This window comes from Notolabrus celidotus, chromosome 5 (assembly GCF_009762535.1).
Source record: "Notolabrus celidotus isolate fNotCel1 chromosome 5, fNotCel1.pri, whole genome shotgun sequence".
Taxonomy (NCBI): Eukaryota; Metazoa; Chordata; class Actinopteri; order Labriformes; family Labridae; genus Notolabrus; species Notolabrus celidotus.
Window position 1 is genome coordinate 36,314,767 of NC_048276.1, and position 15,948 is coordinate 36,330,714.

General features: G+C 39.8%; 1 long non-coding RNA gene across 1 annotated transcript; it reads left to right on the top strand.

Annotated features, from left to right (window-relative positions):
• Positions 1 to 342: 342 nt before the first annotated feature.
• On the top strand, positions 343 to 1,917 carry LOC117813031. The gene is made up of 2 exons (XR_004631309.1): positions 343 to 1,437; positions 1,631 to 1,917. It is a non-coding gene; the product is annotated as an uncharacterized LOC117813031 (long non-coding RNA).
• The last annotated feature ends 14,031 nt before the right edge of the window (positions 1,918 to 15,948 follow it).

Here is a 15,948-nt window from a genome sequence, read left to right on the forward strand (position 1 = left end):
ATTACATAGCATCTCTTTGGGAGGCACACTTCATATGCAGAGCCTGTGGGGGCAGAGCCTGTACTGTGTGTTCCTTGACCTCCTCCGTGGGTGAGATCAGGTGACAACACAATGCACAACAACAAAATTGAGCATTACAATTTTACAGCATCTATCCCACTCTGATATTTAATTCATTGTCCTCCGCTCAATGTGGCCCTCTGTGCCCTGGCAGATCTTTCCATGTATTAAACATAATTTTCTCCCAAATTACACCATGCATGGCTCTGAGAGGCATTTTTGAAATGTGTAATTTCATGTTGCTAATAGCAGCAGCAACACAGCGTAACTTTGTGGCCTGGTTTAAAGTTGGGGGTGTTCAGTTTCAATAAGCTCAGCACAAGAGGGTTGACACCAGCAGCAGAGTAATTGAAAACACTTTTCAGGGTCAGGCTGCCTATAGATCTGAGGAGTAATACCAGCCCGGCGAGATGACAGAAGCAGAAGTCAGTGGGAGTTATTGCCATCCTGGTGGGGAGTTCATTGCTGAGGATCAGAGGGGAAACAAATGAAAAAGCAAGGAACCCAAAGGAACGTCCAAGTCTTAAACCCTCACCCACCACCATGTCTGGGTGTGGAACCACAGGACTTTATAAGTACTGACAGAGCAGGATCCACAGCTTGTTTGGGAATTAGTGAAGTACTTGAAATAAGCAGTGAATGCTCTGGTCAGAGGGTTGTTTACTGGTTCTCTCATCACATAGTTCGTGATTGAAATCATGACTTTGTTCAAAACATTCAGTCATAGAGAAACAACCTGTAGTCAGGAAAGGAATCAAAAACTAGCAATTCACCAAGGTTTCACACGTATCACAGCTTGGATCTGATTTACATTCATCACTAGAGTTCATCGCAGATATCTAGAACCACAACAACCACAAAAAAAATCCAGTATGAAGTAAAGCTACACAGCACAGACATGTTTAGACCCACTTTATTGAAGTCTCTCATTTGAAGTCAGAACATCTCAGACAACTGAAATGCCAGATGTAATCCTTCCTTGCAGAGAAGAACTACATGAAGTTGCTTTGTTGCAAACATATTGAGGATATTTATTGAACCCTTTTCCTTTGGTGTGTCTTTTAAATATCTTTGCCCTTTATTCTCACTGTAAAATGTGCCCATTGGTAGGCTGGAGTATCAAGAAACGGCTCCAACTTGGAACCAGTTCTGAATTTCTGAGATTCCTGGATTCGATAAGGCACATGAATTTTGGTTCTGAACAGCCAGTAAAAATCAGTGAGGATTTTGTAGTCGCAGCACGTCAACAAGGTTATGAGAAGAGGATCATGGTGGATGGCAGCAAGTAATCAAAAGTTTGGCTAAGCTTCACTGAAATAATGACACAGCAAAGTGCAACAAGTGTGGCAGAGACATTTCATGGAAGGGAGGAAGCAGGTACATCCATTATGTGTGTTCTTTGAAATGGTTGTGGTATTTCCATCTTTGCTATTTCATGTTTGTAGCATTTTCAGTTTTTGTATTTCATGTTTGTAGCATTTTCAGTTTTTGTATTTCATGTTTGTAGCATTTTCTGTTTTTGAATTTCATGTATATTTTGTATGTTATGTTTGTTTTATGTGGACCCCAGGGAGAGTAGCTGCTGTGTTGGGGGGCGGCAGTAGCTCAGTCCAGTCCAAAGGGTCTTGGCTTGGGCAGAGGGATGCCAGTTCAAGTCCCAGAGTGGACAAAGTTTGGCAAGTGGACTGGTGGCTGGAGAGGTGCTGGCCCATTTGCCTGGGCACCAAACCCCCAAGCATGTCCATAACATGTTTGTGCATGATTGTATGTATAACAAACTATGTGTGCATGTAGCATGATCAAAAAAAGAACACAAGTCTCCCATGGGGAAAAATAAAGTACGTTTACCTTACCTTACCTTACCTTACCTGATCTTACTTTACCTTACTTTACCTTACCTTAGTGGCAGCTAATGGGGATCTGAATAAAGGAAGGAAGGAATAAAGGTCCGATGTGACAAAGCATTTACTTCAACACAGCATGGATCAGAGGGAATGCTCTGTATTCAATGTGCTGTGGTCTTCTGCTCTCAAAAATGCCCCGGTCACGGCTGTAGCAATGTCTTGTTTCACTCGGGTATCAAACACAGTTGAGCTCATGTTCACATTCATATCAGGGTAAACAAATCATGTCTCTAAATATTTCAGTTTCATCTGTTTTTGATAGACTTGAGTTCAGAGAGCTCCCCCTTGGTTCCTACAAAGGGGGATACGAGTCACCAGTGTTTAACTGTGCAAAATAATATTCAGAAGTATTTTTTCTTCTATCCTTAGAAAGTTAATGTTTATTTTTTTAATGATGGAAAAAGAAAAATCCTTGTCACAGCTGAAAGTTCACCTTTGAGAGCCTAAACATCTCAACAATAAATGCAGGCTAATATTTGTTCTCGTAAATATCAGATATTTTTTCAACCCCAGAAAATAATGGAATCTGAATCGAGAATCAATCAGAACTGGAATCACTTGGTGGAATCAGAGATTTTATTGGAATCTGAATCAGAACTGACAACACTGCAATGGTACCCAGCCCTACTCTGCCCTGTTTCTGGTTTTCTGTTTGCTGTCAGATTTGTTCGTTCAGCCATGAACCATGCTCTCAGGTGGGACTAACCAAACAGATAGCACAATGCTATTATCACTTATCCAAATAACGGCAAAAAACAGTACAATTCCAACAAAACGATAACCAGAACATGACTGATAACCTCTTTCTATCCATTTGTTGAATAACCTGTCCCATTTTGTTCTCTCATTATTCCATGCCTGTCGCAGTCGTTTCTATGGCCTGTTGGTTTGATTATGTGCTGTGTTTCCTTTCACAAACTGACAGAGTACACAGGAAAAGCCTGCTGCATCATAATGCATAATGACTTTATTAAAGGAAGGCAGTTTGGGAGAAATAGTGTGTTTGCTAAACAAAGCCTAACTCTCTTGGGGTTTGCCTAAAAATATTACTGTCAAGGTTTATTTTATCTGATGTCTTCAGAGTTGTGTTTTTTCCTCCTTGTATCTCTGCTCAAGGAACATCAGTTGTGTCTTTGAGAATATTCTGGAGTAAAATAACATATTCAGAAGTCTCTTGGGTTGCCTGCTGTTAATTCTCCCAGTGATGGAGGAGTAGAGATCAATACAACAACTGGAATAAACAGAGGAAGGATCTGCTGACTGCCTTACCGAGTCATCTTCATTGTACTTTGCTTGGTCAAGCTCCGAGCACATGATCTCTGGAGAGAGGGATTACAGGAGTACTAAGCTCTAGATATTTTTTCCATCTTCCATGGCTCTAATTAAACAGGGCAGGCCTTCTACCAAGGGGCTTAGCTGGCCCCATGTCAATTTGCAGCTATCGGCTTGCTTCGACAGGCCTCAACAGCACCAACCCAGTTGCCATCTACAGTTGATTGCAAACTATAACGGGAAAAGCCTCCGAAAGCTGAAGATATGCTGAGCAAACAAAATACAACCGATGGGGAATTTATGACGCCAAGGGAATGTAGAATTTGGGCAATCCAGATGGTTTTAATGAGCGCTCTGATTAGAAAACAAACCATGTACTCTTAGTCTGATTTATCTGATTGTGCAGAAGTGTCCAGGGAAGGTTCATACCATCCAAAAAGCCCACAGTCCTGTAAAATTCACACTTTTTCAATCAGGGCCCCAGGGGGAAAGAGTGCGGCTTTATCTTTTGCTGTTAACACTATCACCTTGGCTTTGGCACATTTCTCTGGTGGCAAAAAGTCAACAAGCCTCAGGAAGTGCATCTGGCTGCAACTAATTTCAAGTCGATCTAAAAAGTGAGGAAATGCGAGTGGGCTTAGTGTTTGTAATTCTTATTTATTCTCAAATAAATCACCTAAAAAGCCTGCAAGAGAAGCAGGCTGTCAGCAATCTGAGAGAGAGAAACAGTGTTGTGACTGTAATGAGATGGGTTTGAAGAGCAGTCCTGACTTTCCTTGTGATCACGGTGTTTCTGCTTATTATTAAGCATGAAAACACCACAGATGAACAAAAAACAGTCTCCAGAGTCGTTAAATATTAATTCTCATTTATTCCTACCAACTAACTTTTCTCTGTGGACAAGTTTTATTTGTCAGGCCCTTTGAAAAGCTCCATTACCCTTTCTGCTGAAAAAGGGGGTCCATTTAGCTCATTAATAGTCCATTAATTGTTTCTTTTTAGAAATGCTTCAAGCTAGAGCCAAAGAAGTGTCAGCCATGGCCCACTTCTGTTATTGTTTGGTGAACAATGCTGTGGAGCGAAGTCACAGTGCAACACTTTTAGTGTTGAGTCTGGTAAACCATTGATCACAGTTAAGAGGGGGCTCTCCAGGGAAATTCATGGGACAACAAACAGTGTGATTTTCTCGTGTTATGTACACTTGAGCAAACTTCCAAAGCCAGAGATAAATGGCTTTGTTTGTGGGATAGAAGCCCGCCAAAATCATCAAATCCAAATGTTAATCAGTCTTTTAATCAGCCATAATGGTTCTGCAATAACTTTGGAGCGAGCAGAAGCAACTTCAAACTTTGATACGTCACATCAAACACCAGACATAATGGAAGAGACTCAAAGCTAATAACAGACTGAACATTTTATTTTAGGTAACTCATCCCCTGCTGGTCATTAACTGGCTCCTGCTTTGATTCACTCTCCTGCTAACCAAGTGGCTTCTGTGCCGCAGACTGTGATAGCTCAAATGTAAAACCAAATGGTGCATGTTTTCTTTGGCACCACTTGCCTCAGGGCTTCAGGCTCTATTGACGATCTAGTAGTATGTTTCAGATTTACTGGTTCATGTCCAGCCAGCCCTTTTATTTACAGTGAGTCGGATTGTGGGATCTGAGGGGAGCAACATCTGTGAGCGATTCAGATGAAAGGAGGACAGGACCTCATCACACGTGCCACAGACATTAAACTGCTTTCTACTTTAGGCCCCCTCTTACAGGAGGAGTGTGCTCAGAGCGACGTAACAGTAATTGCAAGTTGTGATTGCTACTGATGACAACTGGACAGGAAATTGCTGATTTACTTGGTATGAAAAAAGAGAGGGGTTGTATGAAGGAGAGGAGGGGGGGGTGATTATTGGAATAATTGTCGAATAGATGCCAGTAATTATTGAATAGTATTTTGGCCTGAAATGCCCACCCCAAGTCTATTAGTCATTCTCTTGGATGTCAATTTGCAAGAAAGTTGTTTTTATTACTGATGCCTCTGCTGGTCATTTTCTCAATTTGCCATCCAAAAGTTATTCAGTTTGTTTCAGTTTTGAAATGCCCATCATCCTTGAGTGCACACTCTTGATAGTCAAATGACTTTAGTGTCCCTTGACTCTCTTAAACATAGTGAGAACCTGCTTACTGTCACACAAGACAAAGTGCAGCCACAGTTTAGAGATCAGACCCTGGGAATCTTTGGCATTTCTGGGCAAAAAATCAATCACAGAATAATCCATTTTCATCAGTTACTCAACATTTTTATGGTGATTGTGTCTATTAATCAACAATCCTTTTCACCTCTGCAATAAAAGGCAAAACGCCAAAATAAAAATCCAATTACAAGATTTAAAACATTGCTCATGTACCCAGACTAAACTCTGCCACAGGCAGTTGTATCATTTGGCATCTGTCTCCTATCTTTGCCAATGAGCATCTTTGCTGAGTTTTTAAAGAATTTGTATTTGCTGTCAAAGCTTTGCAGACTGGCAGGAGCTTCTATCTGCTTACCGGCCAGCTGGAAAGGAAGAATGCAAGGTTGTGATTAAGTCTGCCTATGAGGTAGGAGGCAGGAGATAGTTTAGACATGATAAGCCAAGGGACCTTAGCGTTGTTGTGTACCAGATGGATAGAGATATTGCACACGGCTTAAGGCGGCGTAGAAAGATGAAAGGATTAAAGCAGCCAATCTTTCCGTCAATAAGTGGTTTGGAAGCTAGGAAAATTTACCTACAACAGTGTTTCCCACAGACAGAGGCAAACACAAGAAACTCAATCTATATGTTGGAGTAGATGTGTGAAATGGCTTCCTGCAACACTTTGTTATCATGGTTTCTCCTGAATCTGCAGATGTCCTGAATCAGTTATCTTCCCCGTGAGGATTTCCCGGGTCTCTTAGGTCTTTTCCCACCTTAAGTGACAAGAAGCTCAAAGGAAGAGAAGCTGTTTCTCAGATCGCATAAGAGATTGCATAGATTTGCCAAAGGGTAGCCACTTTTTTAGGCTGTCTCAGTGTTTATTCCATCTTAAGCAGGGTTTGAATGACAGAATTTACAGCAGCCGAAACAAAGAGAGCCACAAGGAGGGATCTTAAACTTTTGAACTGCAGTAAAAAGGTAATGTGGGAAAAGCTTCATTAAAATATAACTTCCAGAAACAATGAGAAACTTTTCAAAGGCAAACTAATATGCTTGAGGGCACGAGGGAGTATTAGCAAATAGAGAAGCAATTCTTTGACATTCTTTGTTACCACTGGGATTAAGTCTGCCAAAAAATACTTGAGCATCCTGTCTGAGCGCATTATTTCATCACTGCAATGCATAAATAATCATTGTTGTTTACATTCCCAGCCCCATCGCTGGTAGAGAAATATTTGTCACAATGAAACCAGTTGTAACAAAGCCCGCTGACGGTGAACCTTTAGAGGGACATGCCATTAAATGTGACAGGTCGATTGGAAATGATATTAAATCTGGGTTCGGAGGCCATCGCTCACTGGCTCCTGACAGGTTAGTGATGAGAATCACAACTATTTCCTGTCTACCCCCCTCAGGGATGTGTTTCTTGGAGTAGGGGTGGGGGTGGGGGGGTGGGGGGGGTCAGAGTGATTGTGGAGGTGGCATTGACAAAGAGCACTGGCTTCTGCTCTTGAAAACAAGTGGTGAAGGAGCATGTAAGTCCTCTCTGGCCTGAGTTGTCGTTCCCTCTCATTCCAGTCTTCAATGTTTTTGGCCACTTTCACCCACCAGGAAAAAAAACCACACAGGGGTCTTTTTGACCTCTAAGTTTCCCCCACATCTGAAACCGTCACTGTTTATTTTCAAACTCTGTTCATTTCCTGAACATCCTGTAACTTCCAAAATACAGCCATCTGAAAGACGCTGCAGATTTCAAGGGTTTCTGCTAACATTGAAAACATCCAGAGCTCTTCAACCTCGGTACTTGAGAGCACTGCTGGAATGTTACTCATTCAGAATCTCATTTTACTCATACCTTGACACAACTCAAGCACATCTGTATTTCCAAATTCTAAAGAGTATGAATACAGGTTTTTGCATGTACTCTATCAATCACAAGGTACTTTCAAATATGAAGACTTTCACATTGCATTGTTTCCTGTTGATAGACTTCTGAGAGATGACACTCTCAAACGGTGGTGTTCTGTAGTCCTCAGGAAAGATGAAGTTACAATGATGTAACATTTGAAGTCTAAAACTAGTGAAGTACTGAGTGATGAATATCCTAGATGTTTCAACAGATATTAAATGATCAGTTTCAATGAAAGAAAACACTCAAAAGAGTCTGTCAGAGTTGAGCTAAATTTATTTAAAGGTACTAAATTGGTTCGTCAAGTGTGGCTAATATTAGCAAGACAGCTCCACTAGCCTTCGGTCCTTCTTGCAGGTTAACAACTACATGCCTGTGTTGGGTTACACATGGCTCATGGTTATAGCCAGTTTAACAATACACACACAAACTACAACTTCATCTCTATTCTGTCTAGAGGAAAATACTACCAAACCATGTTGTGCTACAATATGCAGTCTGTCATCTGTGTTGATTTACATCCAGGTAGTAGAGCATTAGCAGAGACTAGTGGCAGCTGGCTGTACAACAGCTTGGACACAATATATGACGGCATCTCAGGCCTACTATTATAAAAATGTTGAAGATTAGTAAGATTGTCAAAGTCAACGCGATAACACATTATACCTTTTAACACCACTTATTTCTTTAATGCGTGATAAATATATGTTCTATGATTATGATCCTCAGCCTCTCCGTGTGAAATCAAGAAGCAGTGCAGTAGTAATGCTGTAGATGGTAAGCTGAAACAAACCTCTTTGGCCATAAATAGATTAAGAAACAAGTCTTTTGAAAGGCAAGTTTAGCTTCACAGCTCTGCCAGCTGCTGTTCCCAACAAGACCAAAGTTATTTGCATTTTCTGTCGATGTGAATTGAGTTACCAACCGGAGTACGTTGAGTCTCAAATACCACTTGCTGGCCAAGTACACAGCTGATGCAGAGAGCCCTCCTCCCCCCTCGCCAAAGCTGTCCAGGCGTCTCTCCATCACAAACCATCCAAACTTTCCAAAGTATCCAAACTATCCCCCATGTGACGTTGGACAGGGAATGGTCTTTGAGTGATGGAAAATCTAATTGACCCATGCACTTGTTGTACAGTGTGTCTCTTGTTGTGATGGATGAGGTTCATTGCTTTGTGTTGAGCTCCTTAAATAACAGGGGATGTTAAGTTAACCTTTATAAGTGTGAAGTTGGACACTACATGTGTTAGTATTATTTAGCAATCTTACATTCAGGTCAATATATATCCAGCTGTTGTTGCTTGTTGGGCCTGAGTTTGCCATGTTATGCTGTCTGTATATTTTTTGAGCATGGAGTGCCTTTGAGGATATTCTGGAGGATATTCTGGACAGTATTTGTCATTGTTTTGGATTGTTGCAATAATAATAAGAGACATGGATTTGCATAAAAGAAGCATATTTGTAGGATCCAATGTGATAAGAGTTATCCAAACTTGAGGTATATTTAGAAGAGATAAAAATATGCCATTACTTTGCAATTATTATTTAATTTTATTCTATTTTATTCAATTTTTTTAATCTTATTTTTATTTTATTTTACCCTTGTCATTGCTATTATTACTGTTATTATCTTTTTTAACTATGTTAGTACATTGTTGTATTCCCCTGTCCAGTGTTGTAAGCTGCTGTAACAAAAGAAATTTCCCCCAACGGGAGACAAATAAAGTATATCTTATCTTATCTTATTAGTAATGAGATCAGTACAGGCAATCATGTGATTTATCCAAGCGTCTCAAAATATGAAGCCCATGTGGAAATGTTATCAACTGCAATTCATAGAGAATCTGCTTCAGGCTGGCTCCGGAAGTACCGGTAACCACATACACCAATTCCAAAAAGACGACCTTTGCAGCAGAAATAAACATGTTTACAGCCTGGTACAATACACGGCTTCAATCAATCAATCAATCAATCAATCAATCAATCAATCAATCAATCAATCAATCAATCAATCAATCAATCAATCAATCAATCTTTATTTGTATAGCGCCAAATCACAACAAATGTCTCAAGCCACCTTTACAAACAGAGCAGGTCTAGACCACTCTATGTCAAATTATGAACAGAGACCCAACACCAAGACAGGATAAGACTCAGTTTGACCCCACCTTAATCCACCATGAGCATTGCACCTCACAGTATTTAGCTAGTTACAGCAGAGAGGACAAACTTCCTTTAACAGGCAGAAACCTCGAGCAGGACCAGACTCATGTTAGACAGCCATCTGCCTCGACCGAGTTGGGTCTGGAAAGAGGGGCTTGGCTCTAGGTAGCTAATTTCTCTATCAGCACACACTGTACGGGGGGTGAATTTTTTTCTAACGTGACAGTTCAGAAGATATTAAGATTACAATTTTTTTGCCCAAATAAGGACATGACTGACTTGAATGACAGCGGGAACACATAGCTGTTGGCTAGGAGGCTCAAAACCCGCCTCTTTGCGTCACACTCTTTTGGTTGAGTTCAGCATTTCCAATATGGCTACCACCGACAACTGGCTACAAAACAGCGCTCAGGAACAGATGGGTGACTACATGGATACTACGTCCATTATTTATACAGTCTATGGATTTATTGGTGTTTTAAAGAAGCTAATCTTTTGGCCGACTAGCAAGGGTGACGACATGTGATTGTTTAGTCAACATCATTATTCAAAACTTGAGTTGAAAGCATAAAGTGCCACACAGTAACATTTGAGAAGAGGGAACAATGCTCATTTCCTTTTAATTTTCACATTTTCAGCCCCTGCAGTAGAAATGCAGTTAGTCATCTTACTGTTGGACAAGTGACACATCACTGCAGAACACTTTTCCCAGTTTGTGCGAGTACACAGCGAGATGGATTCTCCTCATTTAAATTCCTCTGGTGCTGAATATTTGAGCAGATTTCTGTTTTCACTGGGCAGCAGTTTTATTGTTTCCATCACTTCCAATACACTGTATTCCTCTCCTGATTCAGGGGAGGAATATCATGACTGGAAGGCTTTCCACAGAAATGAAGGCCCGGTGGTGATGCTCGCTCATCAGCGCTTCCAATTGCAGGAGAGATGCTGGCTGTTCTCAGTGATACAACACAAACACACACTGTCCTACCTCCGAGGAACCGTAATGAAAAATGAAATTACTCCGGGTCATTGCACAGATTTCAAATGTTGTCCACGATTCAACTCAAAGCGGCGGAATCAATTCAAGAGCTTTTGCAATTACATTTCAGAATAGTTTGAAGGATTGATATTGATGCTGCTTTTTTAAATTCAGATAAAAAACAACCTTGTCTGACTGCTTTGACTGAAATATGTATCATGACAGTGTTTTAGAAACTGCCTTTTCCACAGTAAAAGATCTTAACCTCTTAGAAATTCTCACCAGCGTGATAAATGAGGACCGTACTTGGAACCATCCTATCTGAATCTGTATCTAGACCTTTTGTAGTGCATGTAAAAGATAAGCTCCCTGTAGGTTCTTCAGATCATTTACTGGAAGACACGAGGGTCATTGCCCCTATGAAAGCCTCTAATGATGTTACAATTGAATTATCCGGCATACAGGACAAAAGACAAAGGAACAGATAATAGAGGTTCCGATTAGGCATCTGGCTGTCCGGGGTATAATGAGATTGCGGAGGTATGAGTTGATTATGTTGTCATATTGATAAAAAATAATTGCATTTTCCATAATCCCCATGAGGCCTGGAGGTTGGGAGTTTGGAAAGTGATTTAACCGGCCAAACACTCATGAACTGTGGTAGATATTCTCTCCCTTCAAAGGGCAGCTCATGCCAGGTTTGTTAGCCGGAAAAGGTCATCGACAAAACTCAGGTATGGACTCTGGAGTGGTGTTCTCAGATATATATTTGAAGAAATGTCTGATGTCTGGGTTTAAACTGTTCCATGTCTTCATGCATTTAAGGAAAGATAGCTGACCTCCGCTGCGACCACCAGTCCTCCACATCACAGACGCGAACCTGTTAGAGAACATCTGTTCCTGAATACTCTGCCACGAGGTCGTCTTTTGTTCTGCTAGACCACATTGTAGAGAGCCACAGTTTTTTGATTGTCTTAAGACTACTACCTTGCCAGTGTGAGCCAGGGGACACTGTGCCAATTATATTTCAATCAGGAGAGACTTCATTAAGAGTGACCAATTATTTATTTTACAGGTTTAGAAATATGAGTGAATAATTAGTCATATCACAAAATGGAAAAATATGAGAAATGTGCTTTGGCGGTTAGACTCCACCATGTTATCATTGTGTATTCGGTGTAGTGCGCCCCAGAGTAGGGTAGGATATCCCCCTGTGGGATCTAGACACTGGTGGTGCTGGTGGAGGAAGGCTGCAGGATAAGCTGAGGAGCCGGACACTGATGAGATGGATTGGAGGTGACCCGGGGGGAGGAGGGTTGCAACAATCGAATCGTGTCAAGTTTTGCCCCCTCAATGTTTGCAGATCTTGCTAACAGTCTACAGCTGGTTCTTCCCTGGTGTTATTGAGCCTTTGAGGATACCAAAACTCTTATTGTATCATTGTTACACATTATTATTAACATGTCTTTACAGAGTGAACTATGTCATAAAGGGTTAATTCCTTGTTTATGTTAAAAAAAACATGGTCCTGGTTGTTGTTTGATAAACACTCAGCATGCTTGTTTGATAGACTCCACCGTCACCCCCTGAGTTTTAGCAGCGAGCTCATTATGGGAAAAGCTTATTGACTGTGTGTGCAACTGTTTTGATAATTACATCTGTAATTTAAGCATTGAAAATTCTCCCTTCTCCATCTAAAAACTGATCGTTATTTTTGATTGAATGTGAAACTCTAATGAAAGAGAAATGCTAAACTAATTAATTTGATGCGTTGTGGTCTAGTTTCAAACAGTGCACTGCAATTGCGTGGCAGTTCCTCACAGCAGTCGGACTTGTAGTGGAGGCAGTAGCATTAGCATAATATTCAGCACTTGAATGTTTACCCATGTTGTTCTGAAGTATTGTGTCAATAATGAACGCTTCAGATATCCTGGTTCCTGGACGGCACTGGCCATAAATTCCAAATAGCCATGGACTATTTAACAAACAGTGAGCGGAAACACCAACCCTCACTGACGAGTAAATGGAGTGTAACAAGAAGCAGCAGGGGGTTTCTAGAAAGTGATGGCATAGTCCTCGAACGGAAGGTACTTAATAAACAACATTTAAAATTTGTCAGTTTACTATTGAGACACATCAATATTTAATGATAAACAATGTTCTGTCTGATTAGCATTTCTATCAGATCTGCCTGCTCACAGTCCCAGCAGGACTCAGAGAGAAAACTCATGGGCCTCTTTCTTCAGGTCGTATCCTGACTGAGACATCAGACAGAAAGCAGCCGTACTTCTGACTGCTTACTTTCTTCTGTGTCAGTCAGATCTGTTTTTAGGATAGGTGCTGATCTGACAGCTCTGACATCCTATTGATTTCTGAGCCTCTACTCTTTGTGAACCTGTACCATGTCCTTGTAGTGCTCCTGTAGACGGGTTAGAACAAGTTGAGGGATGAGTTGCGAGCCTTGCGAGTATTAGAAAGTTTTACAGGTACAGAGAACAGAAGTATTAAGACACAACCTCAGTGAACAGTCTGCAGAATTCAATGCTGCCATGTCAGAGTCCACTGCCTCGTGCTACGAGAAGCACGTCAGGTGCCAATCAAATGCCTCTTAAGTGAGTGTCTCTTAAGTTGAGATCAATATTGCAGCAAACTGTGACGGAATCAAGTACTTCACTGATCCTGGACTGTGGACTGTAAGAAGAAAAGACCAAGCACTCTTGCAGTCATGCAAGACAGACGAGCAGACCTCGTGGACTTCCCACCATGATTTGAATTTCGCCTTTGCTCTCAAAGGAGTCACTTTGAGCTCTCTAAAGCAGGGCCTGTTTCTCAAGGGCCTGTGTCCATTAACAGTGTTTAAACTCCAGTAGCGCTCAGTCCAGCGCTCACTGTTTTTCTGAAAGTTGTCTGGTGGCACTTCCACTGTCCTTAGTAATGACGGTTATGTTTTATATTAATGCTCTACATGGTTAGTATTTATTTATTCATTTATTTATTAATTTATTTGTTTATATTTCATTTAAAAGGACCATGCATTTTAATTAACACTTTTGTAAATATGCCAGAATTAGCCAAAAGGCTAGTTTACATCAGTAGTCCCTTGCCAGATGTTAAAAAGGCTCCCTAAAAAGATCAAGATTAAACAAAAAAATTAAATGAAGTAAAAGAAAATGAAAAAAAAGAAGGGAGAGGGAACAAAAAAAAGAAAAGAAGAAAAGAAAAGTACATATAGCACCATACGATTAAAAATGTGCTATGTTTATTACAAGTTTATACAGAAAATTTTGGAGTCCAACATTGGAGTCCCGTCTGGACATCACTAGACTAAAAATGATACCCTTGAAATAAAGAGTATCTTGATTTCAGAAATCTTAACCATCATTGATTTTGATAGCTCAGTGAGCCTGAGAGAAGACAGTAACTTACAAGCATGGTGGTCCAGAAGCTGAATTATTTCCAACTAAGAGTGCTGAAAAAACACAGCAGCAAACACAGCTGTCACCAAGGCTGCTTTTACACTTAAGACAGCAAGCTCTGAAAACGCTGTGTTGCATTGGTTGTGTATAAAATAAAGGTGCTGCCAGCCCAGAAACACCATCATGAACACCCTGAGTTTGTTTTCTTTAGACAACATTACAATTATTATTGCATCAGCTTACAAACCTCATACATTTCAGAGCCCTCTGCTATGACTACTTTCAACATGTTGAAGTGTGACAGGATATGTCTTATAAATGTGCATTCATGGTTCTGTAATGTATTCTTGTTTAGGAGTGGGTCAAACACACAACTGGCATCAGTGACAGTTTAGCACAGAACAGTCAGGTTGTTTACTGGTCCATGTCTCGTAAGACTCTGACTTGGAGCAGTTTGGTACAAAGTCTGTGCCTTTGCTGGATTTACCAAGAAAAGTTTGTGGTCTTAATACGTCTCAGCCAGCGCTTAATCCTGTTATCTCTGCCTGTGTGCTCTGCCACTGGCACACACTCGGCTCTGTTGTGCTTGTTTTCAGCCGTCAGCTTGGATGCTGCCGCACAGTTAGTTGGAGCTGTATGGAACAGGCATGGTGGGGACTCCTTCAAACCGCAAAGCACAAAGCAGAAAGACTCTTTGGAGTTGGAGAAGCAGCAGCAGCAGTTTGAAAGAAGAATCACTTCTTTACCTTTATTATTTGCTTTCTGGTCATTTTCAAATAAGACAGGCTGCTGACCAGTTTCTGTGAAGATGACTGTCCTTATAAATACACAATGTAAAGATAGAGGAAATCCACCCTTGATCATTTGTCCTTAATAGAGGCATGGTTCTGTGAATTATCTTTTTTAATCACAAACATTAAATTGATTATGTCCATGTAAAGGTTGACAAAATGTTCCATACGTTAATGAACATGGAAATAGACATTTCTTAACCAATCAGGACAGAGGATTGGAGATTAGCTCTGATTGGTCCATCATAACTGGAACGAGAGGAATAATAACATTGCTTGATACAAAGGCATTGGAAAACACAGATATTTCACAATAGTGTCAAATGACTTCACTTACAGATGAGTACAGATGGGTATTATGACCTTTTCTCCAAACCCAGCAGAAAAAAAGTAATGTTTTTGTACACTATTCCTACTAACAGCAGCTTTAAAATAGAATGAATTTAATATATATATATATATATATATATATATTCCTAAGGTTAAGGATACAATATATGCAATAATAATAATAATAATAATAATAATAATAATAATAATAATAAAAACAAAATAAATAAATAAATGAAAAATAAAAAGAAGTTGCTGAACGAACTCAGGAAACACTCTCATGATATCTTAATGAGGACACACAGGAGGTAAAATAAGATGTTAAAACTCACCAAAATAAAATACATTTCTAAGATGATTAAACTATAAAATATTAAACCAGTAAAAGAAAATAAGGTGCTATACTTAAAATAAATAAATAAAAGACTAAATAAATACATAAATAAAGAATAAATAAATCAAACAAAATGTGACTACAATTTTAACTAGATGCACTTTATCATATTTTTTAGCCTGTACATATTAGTCAAGCTATTTGTTGTTTCTTTGTATTTATAGCTAAGGTTATTGTTATTATATTTTCATTTTATTTTTTATTGTAGTTCTTATTCTTATTCCTATTCTTATGCCTTGTACAAAGAGAGCACAGTTTACTAAAGTCAAATTCCTTGTGTGTTCAAGCATACTTGGCGAATAAAGCTGATTCTGATTCTGATTCTGATTCTGAAATAAACAAATAGATAAATAAAAAAAACAATTAAATGAGACCAAAATTTGAACTAGATAATAAATGAAAAATGTGTGCCTTCTTGTAGGTTGAAGTGCAGAATGATCACATTTTAACAGATCTAATTCCTCAACTTTAAATCAGAGTTAACACATTAGATGTTGCAGTTCAGCAACAGTAAAGAGTGATTTCCATTATTTGTGGTGGAGTGCACCACCTCAGCT